The sequence below is a fragment of the Callospermophilus lateralis genome, unplaced genomic scaffold, assembly GCF_048772815.1.
Source record: "Callospermophilus lateralis isolate mCalLat2 unplaced genomic scaffold, mCalLat2.hap1 Scaffold_544, whole genome shotgun sequence".
Classification (NCBI taxonomy): domain Eukaryota; kingdom Metazoa; phylum Chordata; class Mammalia; order Rodentia; family Sciuridae; genus Callospermophilus; species Callospermophilus lateralis.
In genome coordinates this window covers 275,992-288,623 of record NW_027514472.1, presented here as the reverse complement: position 1 = coordinate 288,623, position 12,632 = coordinate 275,992, and the positions used below count along the sequence as shown (strand labels likewise).

General features: G+C 40.1%; 1 pseudogene; it reads right to left on the bottom strand.

Annotated features, from left to right (window-relative positions):
- Positions 1 to 11,277: 11,277 nt before the first annotated feature.
- On the bottom strand, positions 11,278 to 12,236 carry LOC143390392 (ankyrin repeat domain-containing protein 33B pseudogene; annotated as a pseudogene).
- Between the last annotated feature and the right edge of the window lie 396 nt (positions 12,237 to 12,632).

The window sequence follows — 12,632 nt, the reverse complement described above, 5'->3', positions numbered from 1 at the left end:
CAGGGCCATGGAAATGCTTCTTAGGAACCCCATTTTTCTTCTTTTTTTAGACTTCAGGAGGGCTGGAGCCAAAGATGAGCAAGGAGTTTAACCAAATTGGGAGAAGAAAACAGGCCAAGAAAGAAAAGTAACAGAGGAAGAAAAGAGAAAGTGAAGAGGATTTCAGGGAAGGAATGTAGAAGCTGGAGGGAACACTGTGGTAGGTCACCACTCATCAGCACATGTCCCCTGGAATGATAATAAATGGAGGAAAGACCATCTGGAACTAGATACAGATGTTCAAAACACTAAAAACACATGCAAATGATGTCAGCTATACTCTCAGTAAGATAAGGGACTATTTTTCTCTATCTCAGGGACCAGACCATCACATCTCTGTGTATCCCATACCCAGAAAGAGATCAACCTAACAATGTTGCCTAAGAACTTACTGGCCCACCTGAGCCCCCTCCCCCCAACCTCCTCAGGGTGAACTATGGGCTGATCCCAAGTCCAGATGACCTCCCACTTGCCTCCCTCACATTGCTCATAGGAACACTACCAATCTGAGGAGCATGGGCAGTTGGATTCGACTTGAGGATATCTGTTCTTGTGCTCCCACAGATTCCTAACTTGAGAGAGGAATGAGTCCAAAGACCAATTGCTGAAAAACAAACAGGCTTTGTTTCCTGACCTCTTGTACTGCCTCCCGAAGCCTGGGCAGAGTGTTCACCTGCTGTCCTGCAGTCCACTCCAAAGAGACTAAAAACAAGGGGAATTACCTCCTCTTTAGTGAGAGGGAGAGGGAAGAGACATTTTCCTTGAAGTATAACAACTTTGCTACCAAATATGCTTCCACACAGCCAGATTGAGAAGTGCTGGGCACCCGGTACAGAAGCCACTTAGACCTCATCTGAAGACATCAAAGAGAAGGACTTCCCAGGCAGCCTGGAAGTGACTTGATTCTGGAGAGAGGGACTGATTGCACCAGGCTCTTCAACATCTCATTCTGCACTTGGCTCCTTTGGGTTTCACAGTCATGTTTTTCTGTTCCTAACCTATACCACGGCTAAGAACTGTCAGAGCTCCCATGAGTATGTATCATTATCCTCACTTCACGATGCCCACCACATCATTACTACTTCAACTTAACAGGGAAAGTGGTAGGCTCAATTTCAAATCTGCCAAAGAAACTGTTGAGCTGAGGTTTGCTGGCTTAGTGGATTTTCTAAGTGCACCTATCTTAACAGCTATTCTCTGGACACCAGCAGTATTGTTGGTCATGCCCCATGCTGGTCAGGCATATCTTGTGCATCTGGATAAGGCTAGAATAAACAGATGAAGAAGCCTCAGGTCACACACCTCACAATAACCCAGGAAATAAACCTGTCACACCATTGATAGTCCTTCCATCACTGGAGACTCTGACAATAGGTTGTGGTGAGGTAGAGGGCTGGGCAGGACCAGGAATGTGCATTACTGGTCAGGTAGCAGAACAGTAATGTGCATTACTGGTCAGGTAGCAGTCCCACAGCTTATCAGAGTGGGTCTCCATACCATTCCCAATGCCCATGTCCCATGTTGCTTGAAAGGCAGGATTATTGGACAATCTGCTGGCAACTGGATGCCAAATCAGCCAGAGAAGAAGCTGCCTAACATTGGCTGTTCCAAAGACAATTAGACATTCTTAAAAAGTTGGAGCCTTTTTTGGGGAACTCAGGATGGGTGTTCAGGAAGAGCAACCTCTAAGTAAGTGAGAGGAGAAGCTGCAGTTCTCAACAAAGGCTGAACTGTAATCTTCTGGGAATTCAAACACTGATGTTCAGCTCCCCCAGACCAACACAGCAACAGTCTCTGCATTAGGGGTAAGGGTGAGAAATGTTGACAAGCTGCCAGGTGGTCCTCAGGACATCCAGTATTGAGAACTATAAATTAGAGGCCATTTGGCACTGCTTGGCTGGGCCCTCAGCTGATGAGGGAGGGGCTTGTGGGAAGATAGGTGAAGCTATGGATTCCATAGACATGGTATAAATTTGCCACAATGCCATGTACATCTCCAAAGATAAAGAAGGTCATTTGCAGTCCTGTTCTCTAAGGAGATGTGGCATACCTCAACTTCTAAGCCATAGAGGTGTTCCACAACCAACAAACATCAGTAGTTCTAAAAGTTGTTCCAGGATTCTGTAGCATTCATCCTGGTGCCTTTCTGGGATTTAGGAGAAATGTGCTAAAATCTGACTTTTGCAACATGGCATTTTTATCTCACCAGTTTCTCCATCAGCCTGGGTACAGCCTCATGATCTGTTAAATAGTGAAGGGATAGTGTGAAACCTTTGATAAGTTCAACACCCAGAAGTGCCAGTAGGAAGCAGGAAGGAGAACCAAATGCCAGCCCCTGCCTGCATCATGAGACAGACAGGTACATGTCAGCATGAATCCAGAGTTATTGTAAAGAGCTTCCAAACAGTGTACACTAGTTTAAGTCCATGGTCAGCAGTATTTGAATTAACATTTAAATAAAATGCATATATGACATATATCTTAAAATCCACTAAGAATTTCTCAGTGCTTTGGAGATAAACACATTAACAGAAAACTCCACTGAGAGCTCAGGGCCCAGGCAAATCACATCTGTGTACTGCCAAAGACCTCACACCCTGGAAATTTTATAAAGCTGGCAGGAGGATGAACTGAACAACAGGGACAATCATCAAAGGAAAAATAAAAGTAAACTCCACTTAAGCCTGGAAGAGAGGGCTGCCTTGAAAGTGCTGAATAATCCTAAAAATTTGCCTTTAACAGCTTACTTAGTACTCAACACTAATAACCTGTTTCTAAAAATCACCATCCTGCCCATTACAGCAACTTCATCACTCTGGTTTTCTCATCCTTTTTGCATCATTTTTACATTTTTTACATACAGATTTGACTTTTCTAAGGGCATATGACTTAATTTTGTATTTCTACTAATCACTTTTTAAACTTACCCCTCTTAGTAAAACACAATTTTTTCTTATAACTAGTTAAGATTTCATAAGTGGTGTAGCCAAACTCTCTGTTCAAAATGAATATAGCAAGAGTGCTTGTTTATTTATGCATTATTACATAATAATTTGACAATAATTTATTTATCACTGTATGGCCAAGAGAGATTTAAAATAAGATACACTGAAATCTAAACTGTTTCACTTGATCATTTTGCTGTAAAAGTCAAAGCTTCCATCAAATAAAAACAAATATGCCACATCAATTAATCAAATTAATAGGTCCCCCCTTCTTTTTAATTAAACAACAAGCAATGTGGCTTAGGGACCATGCCTGTTAGGCTGTACAATACTACATATGGTCCTTACCCGTCTTCAGATGAGCTGACCTCAAGGTGTCAGCCTCCTGCCTTAGGTTGGTACCACTACAATTGGATCTTACCAATCACTGACTACCAGTCCAGCATACAGCCATACTTGTGAATAGGCCTTTGCACCAGTGTGGGGGGGGCGAGGTTCTTTGCCTCACCTCTGTTAGCCCCAAATTTGGCCTTGGTGCCAGTGGGGGAGGTGAGGTTCATTAACTCACCTCTGTTGGCCCCCAAATTTTAGACCATCACTAGCAGAAGGGAGGAGGATACAAAATGCCATGACACCAAGTCAAATGAAGGCTCTTTTTAGAAAAATTGTACCACCCAAGACACCATCTACAAAGATACGCCAGCACTACCACAATTCGCTGCACTAACAGATAGTTCACAATGCATACAAGTGATACATAGTTCAGGCAAGTTATGCAAGAATTTCAAAGCAGAGGAATCCATCAATATGTCCATTTCCTCCCAAAGTAAATTGACTCCTTGATTGAGCATTACTTGTTGAGTTATTATTCATTGATGCATCAGTTTATACAGTTTGTTGTAATAGTTATAGTAGAAGCTGTTGTTTGGTTTTATCTTTGTCTTCACCAGCACTGGGATGAATATAGGAATTCTGGCAATGATGGCTAAAAAAAATTACGTAACATTCCAGCAGGCACTAAAAGAAAGCAATTTTTAAACAATTTAGTATCCTGAATAGAATTAGATATAATGAAAGGGAAAGGTGAAAGTAAACAAGCAAATCTGTTAACCTCCTATTTGTTCACATATTAAAACAATCCTCAACAGCTGTTTACCCAATTTAAAAAAAACATTTAAATCAAGTGAGCAAAAAAAATATTTGGATCCATTTTTTCATTTGCGCTCCTCATATATAATATATAGACATACATACAGACATACAACACAAAACACAAGTGTGAACACATAACGTACAACACATAAGACAACACAAAACCACAAGTATGCACACATAACATACAACACATAAAACAATAGTAAAGGCCTTGAAGCTTTACACAGGTGAAATCTCCATTGCAATGTTTAAAAACTCCATAGTCAAAAAATAAAACTGATCAGAAAAACATTAGCCTAGGTCTGTATGAGCTCAAAAAATAAAATAGAACTTTATGATGTGGGAAAAGGAAATAATAAAATAGATATTGAAAAAAGCATCCTGCTTACCACCTGGGTTTGACTCTTATTTGGATATCCTATTTTTTTTTTCTGTAACTTGCATATGGATCTGAAGGAATTCCCACAAGCAAGCCTCAAGGTTTTTTTACATTTGAAATAAGCCTTAATGGTGTTCATTATTCATTAGCCTCCAGGTGTGGGAAAACCACTGTTGCAGATGTAAGAATAGCCAAGCTGGAGCTCTGGGTATCAGCTATTATGGATTTGAGTCAAATTATCTTCTTTTTGGTCTGTAGAAATCAATGTGGTTATTCTTTCTGGAATCTAAATCAGCTGCTGTTCTCCCTGTGGAAACACAAAAGCAGAATCTTGACTCCAGACAATCACTGTGTCAGGACCTTTCCATTGTCTTGTTAGAATATCCTTCCAAAGTACCTTATGCTTATGTACATTTTTTGGACACATATGCCTTTCTGCAGCATTAAGCCCTGATGAATCCAAATTTAAAAAGTTTAGAGTAAAAAGGGTTATTTTAAGTTTATCTTTGGGTGATATATACCCCTTTCCAATTCCCTCTTTTTGCTTTAATAAGTACATTTAAATAGTTTGATTAGCTCTTTCAACTATGCCTTGTCCCTGTGAATTGTATGGGATTCCTGTTATATGAGTAATGCCAAATGATGAGCAAAATTGTTTAAAAGAGGTAGAAGTATAACCAGGGCCATTATCTGTTTTTAAATGTTTTTGAATACCCACAGTGGCAAAATTTTGTAAGCAATGAGCTATAATATCTTTAGATTTTCTCTGGCATGAAGGGAGCCCATCAAAAATTCGGAAGAACTATCAACTGTAACATGCAAATATTTTAATTTTCCAAATTCTGGCAAGCGTGTGACCTCCATCTGCCAAATATGGTTAGGTGTCAGTCTTCTAGGATTGACTCCAAGATTAACTTCTGGTAAAATGGTCACACAATTTTGACATTGTTTTATTATTTGTCTAGCTTGTTTCTTAGTTATTTCAAAAGACTTTTGTATAGTATTATCATTGACATGGAACCTTTTATGAAAATTTATAGCTTCTTCTATTGTTAGAGAAAATATGTATGTCATGTGTAGTTTTATCTGCTAAATCATTGCCCAAACTAAGGGCTCCAGGAAATCCTGTATGTGTTCTGATATGTCCTATAAAGAATGGATTTTTCTGTCCCAGATTAAACTTTGTATAGTGGAAAACAAAGAGAAAACAGTAGAGGAAGGGAAAATCCTACCAGCATCTTCAAGGGATACTATAGCATTAACTATATACTGACTATCAGAAAATAAATTAAATACAGAATCTTTAAACATCACAAAAGCTTGTAATTCTGCATTAAGCTCTAATTTTTGAGCTGATTGTTTGGGTACTAAAAATGAAAAATTTTTATAATGTGTAACTACTGCTGATGTACCATTATTTGACCCATCAGTGAATATATTTGGAGCATTCATGATAGGTGTTTTTCTTGTCATTTTGGGAAAAACTACAGGATGTGAACATGAAAGAGACAACAAAGGATTAGATGGTAAGTGATTATCAAATGAAATATTAGTTTTACTCATGATTATTGCCCAAGTATATAACTCATTAGCTAAGTCATCAATTTGATCCATAGTATGTGGAGTAATAATTTTATTGGGAGAAATTCCAAACACTCCCTTTGCTGCTTTTATTCCTTTGAGTATTAATTGTCCTACAGCCTCAGGATACCTAATAGGAAAAATGTTAGGAGAATAAGATAAATGTATCCACAATAATGGACCTTCTTAACAAAATGCTCCTGTAGGAATAGTTTTTTGTTGGTAGTACAATAAATAATAAAGGCAAACTTATATCAATTCTATCCAAATGCATATTTTCCATATATGTTTCAATAATTTTTCATGCCTTTCTTGCTTCAGGGATTAACATTTGGGGTGAATTTGGATCTCATGGACCTTTTAGAATATCAAATAAAAGTCCCAACTCTCCTCTTGGTATGCCTAGATAAGGCCTTATCCAATTTATGTCTCCTAAAAATTTTTGAAAGTCGTTAAGTGATTTGAGTTGATCTACTCATATTTGAATTTTTGTTGGACGGACCATGGTTGAGGATAATAGAATTCCTAAATAATTAATTGGAAAATTTAATTGTACATTATCGATTGCTATCTCTAGATTATAATTTTTTAGTAAATTTGTAAGTGTGGCATAACATTCAAGCAATGTGATTTTTACTTTTTGTGCTAATAATACATCATCTATATAGTGAAATATTTGTAGATGAGGATTTTGATTTCTAAGTGGCTGAATTGCTTGGTTAACATAAATCTGACACATAGTTCAGCTGTTAGCCATCTCTTGAGTGAGTACTTTCCATTCATATCTCTCATCAGGACCTTCATGATTTAGTGCAGGCATAGTAAATGCAAAACGTGGACTATCTTCAGGATGAATTGGAATTAAAAAAACATCTTTAATATCTATACCTAAAACATACCAGGTTTTTGGCAAAGCATACAATTGAGTAATCCCTGATTGAGCAGGTCCCATAATAACCATATCATTATTAATGGCTCTTAAATCTTGCAATAATCCCCATTTAGCAGATTTCTTTTTAATGAAAAAAATGGCAGTATTATGGGGAGATATGGAAGGTTGTATATGTCCCTCCGCTAATTGTTGTTTGACCAGGTCATGGGCTTTTTGTATCTTTTATTTAGTTCGGGGCCACTGAAGAACCCATACTGGTTATTCTGATTTCCAAGTAATTTTTATTGTCTCAGTGACCCCTTCTGAAAACAAAATCCATGTCTATCTATTCCTTGATCTATTTGAATTCATGCTGCTATACCTTGTTTTTGTTCTCTTAATCTTTTTTCTTTCCTAAAACCTTGTTGAGACCTAATAGTGGGCGCATTAGGATTGATGTTATTTGTTAATGTCAAACCTAATTGATATTGGACATCTCGTCCCCATAAATTGATAGGAAGATGATCCAATAGATATGGCTGTATAGTTCCTTCACATCCTTCTGGATCCTCCCAATCGAATACCATTGCACTTCTATGGGGATTAGTCGCCACTCCTAGGCCTTGAAGTATTTGAGTGGCTTGTTGTAATGGCTAATGTTTCAGCCATTCCTGATGAGATATGATGCTAAGGTCTGCACCTGTATCCAATAGCCCATTAAATTCATATCCTTTAATATTTAGTTTTACCATTGGGCGAGAATATAAATTTAAAGACAGCATAGCCCAATCTACACCTGTGGAGCCTAATCCCCTTAAACCTCTTTTTATAGTATGGCTGGAAATTTTATCATGCAGGCTGGGTATTAGTAATATTTTTGCTATTTTATCTCCTGGAGAAATTACTGATATACCTCTTGGAGAACTAGCTATAATTTTTATTTCACCTTCATAATTAGGATCAATTACCCCAGGACTTATCATAAGTCCTTTTAGAGTAGAAGAACTGCATCCTAACAATAAGCCTACTCTTCCTTGGGGAAGAGGTCCTTTTACTCCTTTGGGAATGATTTGAACTCCTATCTCTGGAGTTAGTACTGCTCTAATGGAGGCACAGATGTCCAATCCTGCACTTCTTCTTGTTTGTCTGATGAGAGATCTAATGGACAATGTATCCTGGGCACTAACATGATGGTGTTGCTGGGTTCCTCCAGGCCCCGTATATTTGTGGTCGTTGGCCCTGGAGCATTGGGCCCCCCTGTCCGTTTTTTGGCAATGGAGCCTGATGCCTTTCTCCACGATATCATGGGTAAACACCTGGACCTTCTCCATTTTTTGATAACAGAGTACCTCTATGGTGGTTTGAGAATGACATTCATTAGCCCAATGTCTCGCTCTATGGCATCATGCGTAAATACTCAGTATTCTCCTCCTTTGATACCTAGCTTTATTAGACCCTTATCCTATGGGGCAACTCCTTTTAAAATGTCCTGTTTGTTCACAGTTGTAGCATGTTTTCAGCCTGGCATCTAATGCCTGTTGTACTGCAGCTGCCAAGACTTGCCCTTGTTCATTAATGTCTCTACATAATTTAATATATGTGTTTAAATCTTCATGTTTCCATGGTCTAATGACCTCCATGCATCTTTTGTTTGCTTGGTAATAGGCTAGCTGTTTAATTCATGGCATTACTTGCTCTGTATCCCCCAAAACTCTGGTAGCTGTCTACAAATTCAGCATAAATTTCATTAGCTCCTTGTATTAACTTAGATAATTGACGTTGTAAATCTCCATGTCCTTGTAAAGTCTTCCATGCCCTAACTGCATCTGCATCAATTTGTGAATATATGGCTGGATCATATGCAATTTCTTGCAGCTGACCCTCATAAGGTCCTTTTCCTAACAACATATCTAGATTTCTCTGAGGATAACCAGCTGATGCATTTCTCCTAGACATATCTGGGCAAAATTCCTCATTGGCAATCTCCATAACAAATGTTTTCCTCCATTTAGGGCAGCTTTGCACATACTAGCCCAGTCTGCTAGCATCATGTCCAAGTTGGTAATGGATTTGACCATGCTTACAGTGAAGGGTGCTTGGGGACCATAGGTTGTTACAGCCTCCTTTAACTGCTTCACTGTTTTGAAATCTAAAGCATGGTAAATTCGCTGCCCTCCTGCCTGCCCAAGTGCCAGGCATGCTAATCTTTGAGGTCCTGTCTCAGGATCCCATCTATCAACTGGGGGTTGGGGGCCCCATAGGATATGTTGTCTCTCTAGATGGAGCTGTTGGTTAGACACTTACGCCCTCTGGTGATAGAAAGGTGTTAGTAGCAGCCTCCTGTTGTAACTGTTTACCTGATAGTTCTTCCTCCTTTAAATTTTCTTCCTCTGTCTGACTAGCTCGAGAGACCTTCTCTTTTACTTGATCTAAAATGTCTTTCTCCATGGTCTGAACCTCTAGCAATTTAGTTAACACTCCTTTGGTATGTTTTTTACTAATTTCTAATCTACAATAAAGATAATACAACCCAACAAGATAACACAAACAAAACCAAGACAAAACGAAACAAAAATGGAACAAAAAATCATTGTATCAATTTTTCTATTTTCTTCTTTTTTATTTTCTTTTTTTTCCTTTTTTAATTTTTTAATTAATTTTTATTGTTGGTTGTTCAAAACATTACATAGTTCTTGATATATCATATTTCACACTTTGATTCAAGTGGGATATGAACTCCCATTTTTACCCCATATACAGATTGCATATCTCTTCCTCAGGGGCGAAAAACTTCAAACTTTGAGCCAACCATTTTTTCCAGTTTGTCTGAGAAAGTTCTAGGGATAGGCAGCTTTAAACAAAAACAAAAAAATCAAAACAAGAACACATTGTTTTTTGAAATGGTCACCCATTCTCTCGCCTTGCTCAGGGGTGAGCAATTTCACTTACCTCCGAGCTTCAGGCATTCCCTGTACAGGCCACCAATTGCCACAGTCTGGCTGGGCACAAAATAACCGAGCTGCCACCCACCCTTGTAGGTTCAACACAGGAACTCCTTTATTCTCTGCACTCCCACGAACGCCATGCATTCAGCCTTCTCCCGAGACACATCACACACCAACCGGAACTCCCACCCCCAGAACTTTTCCAACCAACGCGAACTCTTCAGGAATCCCCGTGAGAGCTCAACCAGAACTCAAAGGGAACTTCGTGAGAACTCAAAAGTCATCATCTTAATGGCTCGCTGGTGTCACCTCTCAACCACTACTTCTGGCAAAAATGCCATGCATCATCCGGACTTGGATGTGGCCCTCAACAAATAGGAAAATATAGTACAAATGTGCACCAATAATTTGGTGGAAAAGGTAAAATCCAAAACAATGGCAAAGAGACAGAGAATTTGATGAGTTTTGTGTGTATTCATACAACCACCACATATAGTTTAATCCAAAGGTCTTGGAGCATATGTGTTTAAATTTCTTTAAATACAAAGAGCCACATCACCTGTAAAATGCTACAGATTGGTGAATAATGATTAAAAATACAAAATAATGCAAAAAACTGTCCTTTGACATATATTTTTTAATTTTTTAATTTAGTTCTCTAAAGTGACATTTAGGTAAATTTTTCTCTAGGTGTATTGATTACTAGGAGAATGGGTGTTAGACAAATTAATTTGTGTCATTCCCAGTTAGGAACAGCTTCATCACCTCCTAGGTTCTCGGAGGAAGTCTTAGGAGAGGCTGTGCAGCACTGGCTGAGCGCACTGCAGGAGCCCTGTGCTTCCTTCTGTGCAGCCATCCTGAGGCCCCCTCCCTTGTGTATCTCCCCTCCCCTACATATCCCAACTTCTCGCTTGACCCCACCCACCTCCTAGCTAGGGCTCTGCACCAAGTCCACAGCTGCTAGCCTGACACAGGCCCTCTGTTCAAAAGACCACCTCATGTTCTTTTCCTCGAGCGTGGTCTCCACCTTTCCTTCAGTGCTTCCTCTCTGCCTCTTCTGCCTTCTTCTTTTCTTCCTTGGCCTCTTTCTACTGCCACTTGGGGATCTGCAGGTGGGTGCCACCTTGGTTCTGCCCTTGAGGGATATCCAGTCCCCCTGAAGGTGGGTGCCTGCACCTTGCTGATGTGGTTGCTGAGGACTACCACACTTGGCTACTCACTTCTCTGAAGCAGAACCTTCAGGGGCAGGAGCCTGGCCTTCTACTGGGCAGAGGCCGTCCCCTGGGCCCCTGGCAGTTAGGGAGTCAGGGTGCTGACTCTTGGATCCTCCTCTCTGGGGGCCCTTAGGCTCTCAGAAGTCTACTATTGTCGTTCAGTGCCTTCCTCCTTATCCCTCTCTTGGGCAAGGGTGTCCTGGTTCCCCCCTAGCTGCTAGGATTTCCTTACTGCCTGCTGCCTTTTTCCCAACAGGAAAGGTCCTTGGGGCACACAGTTTGGAAGGTGGTGGCCACGATTGGACTGTAAAAGCTTATGGTAATCCTGACCATATGGTAAATGATGCTCCCATCTTCCAGGCCCCAGCTGGATTGCAAGGTGAGCATGCACCACACAAACTCAGTGAGCCTCTGCAAGCATTTTTGGAGGTTGCAGGCTTCAGAACTACCTCAGATGCCAGCAGCAGCTCTAGTCTGTACTTTTCCACAAACTGTTCAGGGGACGGTTGTGCGCAGCCTCCACTCAGCCTATGTAAGTTGCACACTTCTGGGCGGACATCCCATGACAGGTGTCCCTTCTATATACATCTGCCCCTGCATCAGGACTCTGGCACACTCTGTTTAGTTCTGCATGTTGACTTTCATCATGGCAGTGAAGCAGAACACAATCCTTCTTTCAAGATCAAAACCAGAGAAATAGTTCAACAGGTAGTTGGTTATGGTAGGTGTCTTGCAGGCACAGCTGTGATTAGATCCATGTTCTCCTTGTTGTCTTGCCAGTTGAGGTCATATGGGGGAACTCTGCTAAGACCACCACAGTATCTACAAAGCAGGCAACAAAAAGGCCCATCAAAACCTGCAGTTGGTTCCGTGCACTTCCTCATCCTGTGAACCCCACTGCACCAGCGCCTGCATGAGCCCCACATTCTTGGCACAGCCAGTGCACAGGAAGGTGGCCTCTTTCAGGGTGCTGTCAATGCTCACCATACTGCATTTCTCCTTGCCTACAGGAAGACAGAAGGAATCATCAGAAGTGATTCTGCAGGTGTCTGCCACAGTATTCATTTCTTCACAATTTAGCTTGTCTGAAATTAGGATGTATCTCATTTCTACCAATCAGTTGATAGTCACAGAATTATTCCAGCTTGTGCGCATCTGAATTATAGCTTATAGTGGTATCCTCTTAACTGACCTGCATATTATTAATATAAAAATGCCAGGTTTGATTGGCATTGTAAAAATGGCTTCAAAAATATTTCTTTATGTCTTGAGTTTATCATATACGCAAAAGGCATGAAAACAGAGCCTCAGGGTAGAAATTTGATATTAGTGAAACACATACTCATTGTTAGGAGAACTGTTCATCATTTTATATTTTCTTGAGTAGCACTCACAATATATTTTAAGACCTAACATAGGAAGATATGCACAAATAGATGAAGTTGAACTACATTTTTTCAGTGAGGCATTCCAAAAGATTGCCTATCACATGCCAACCAATGA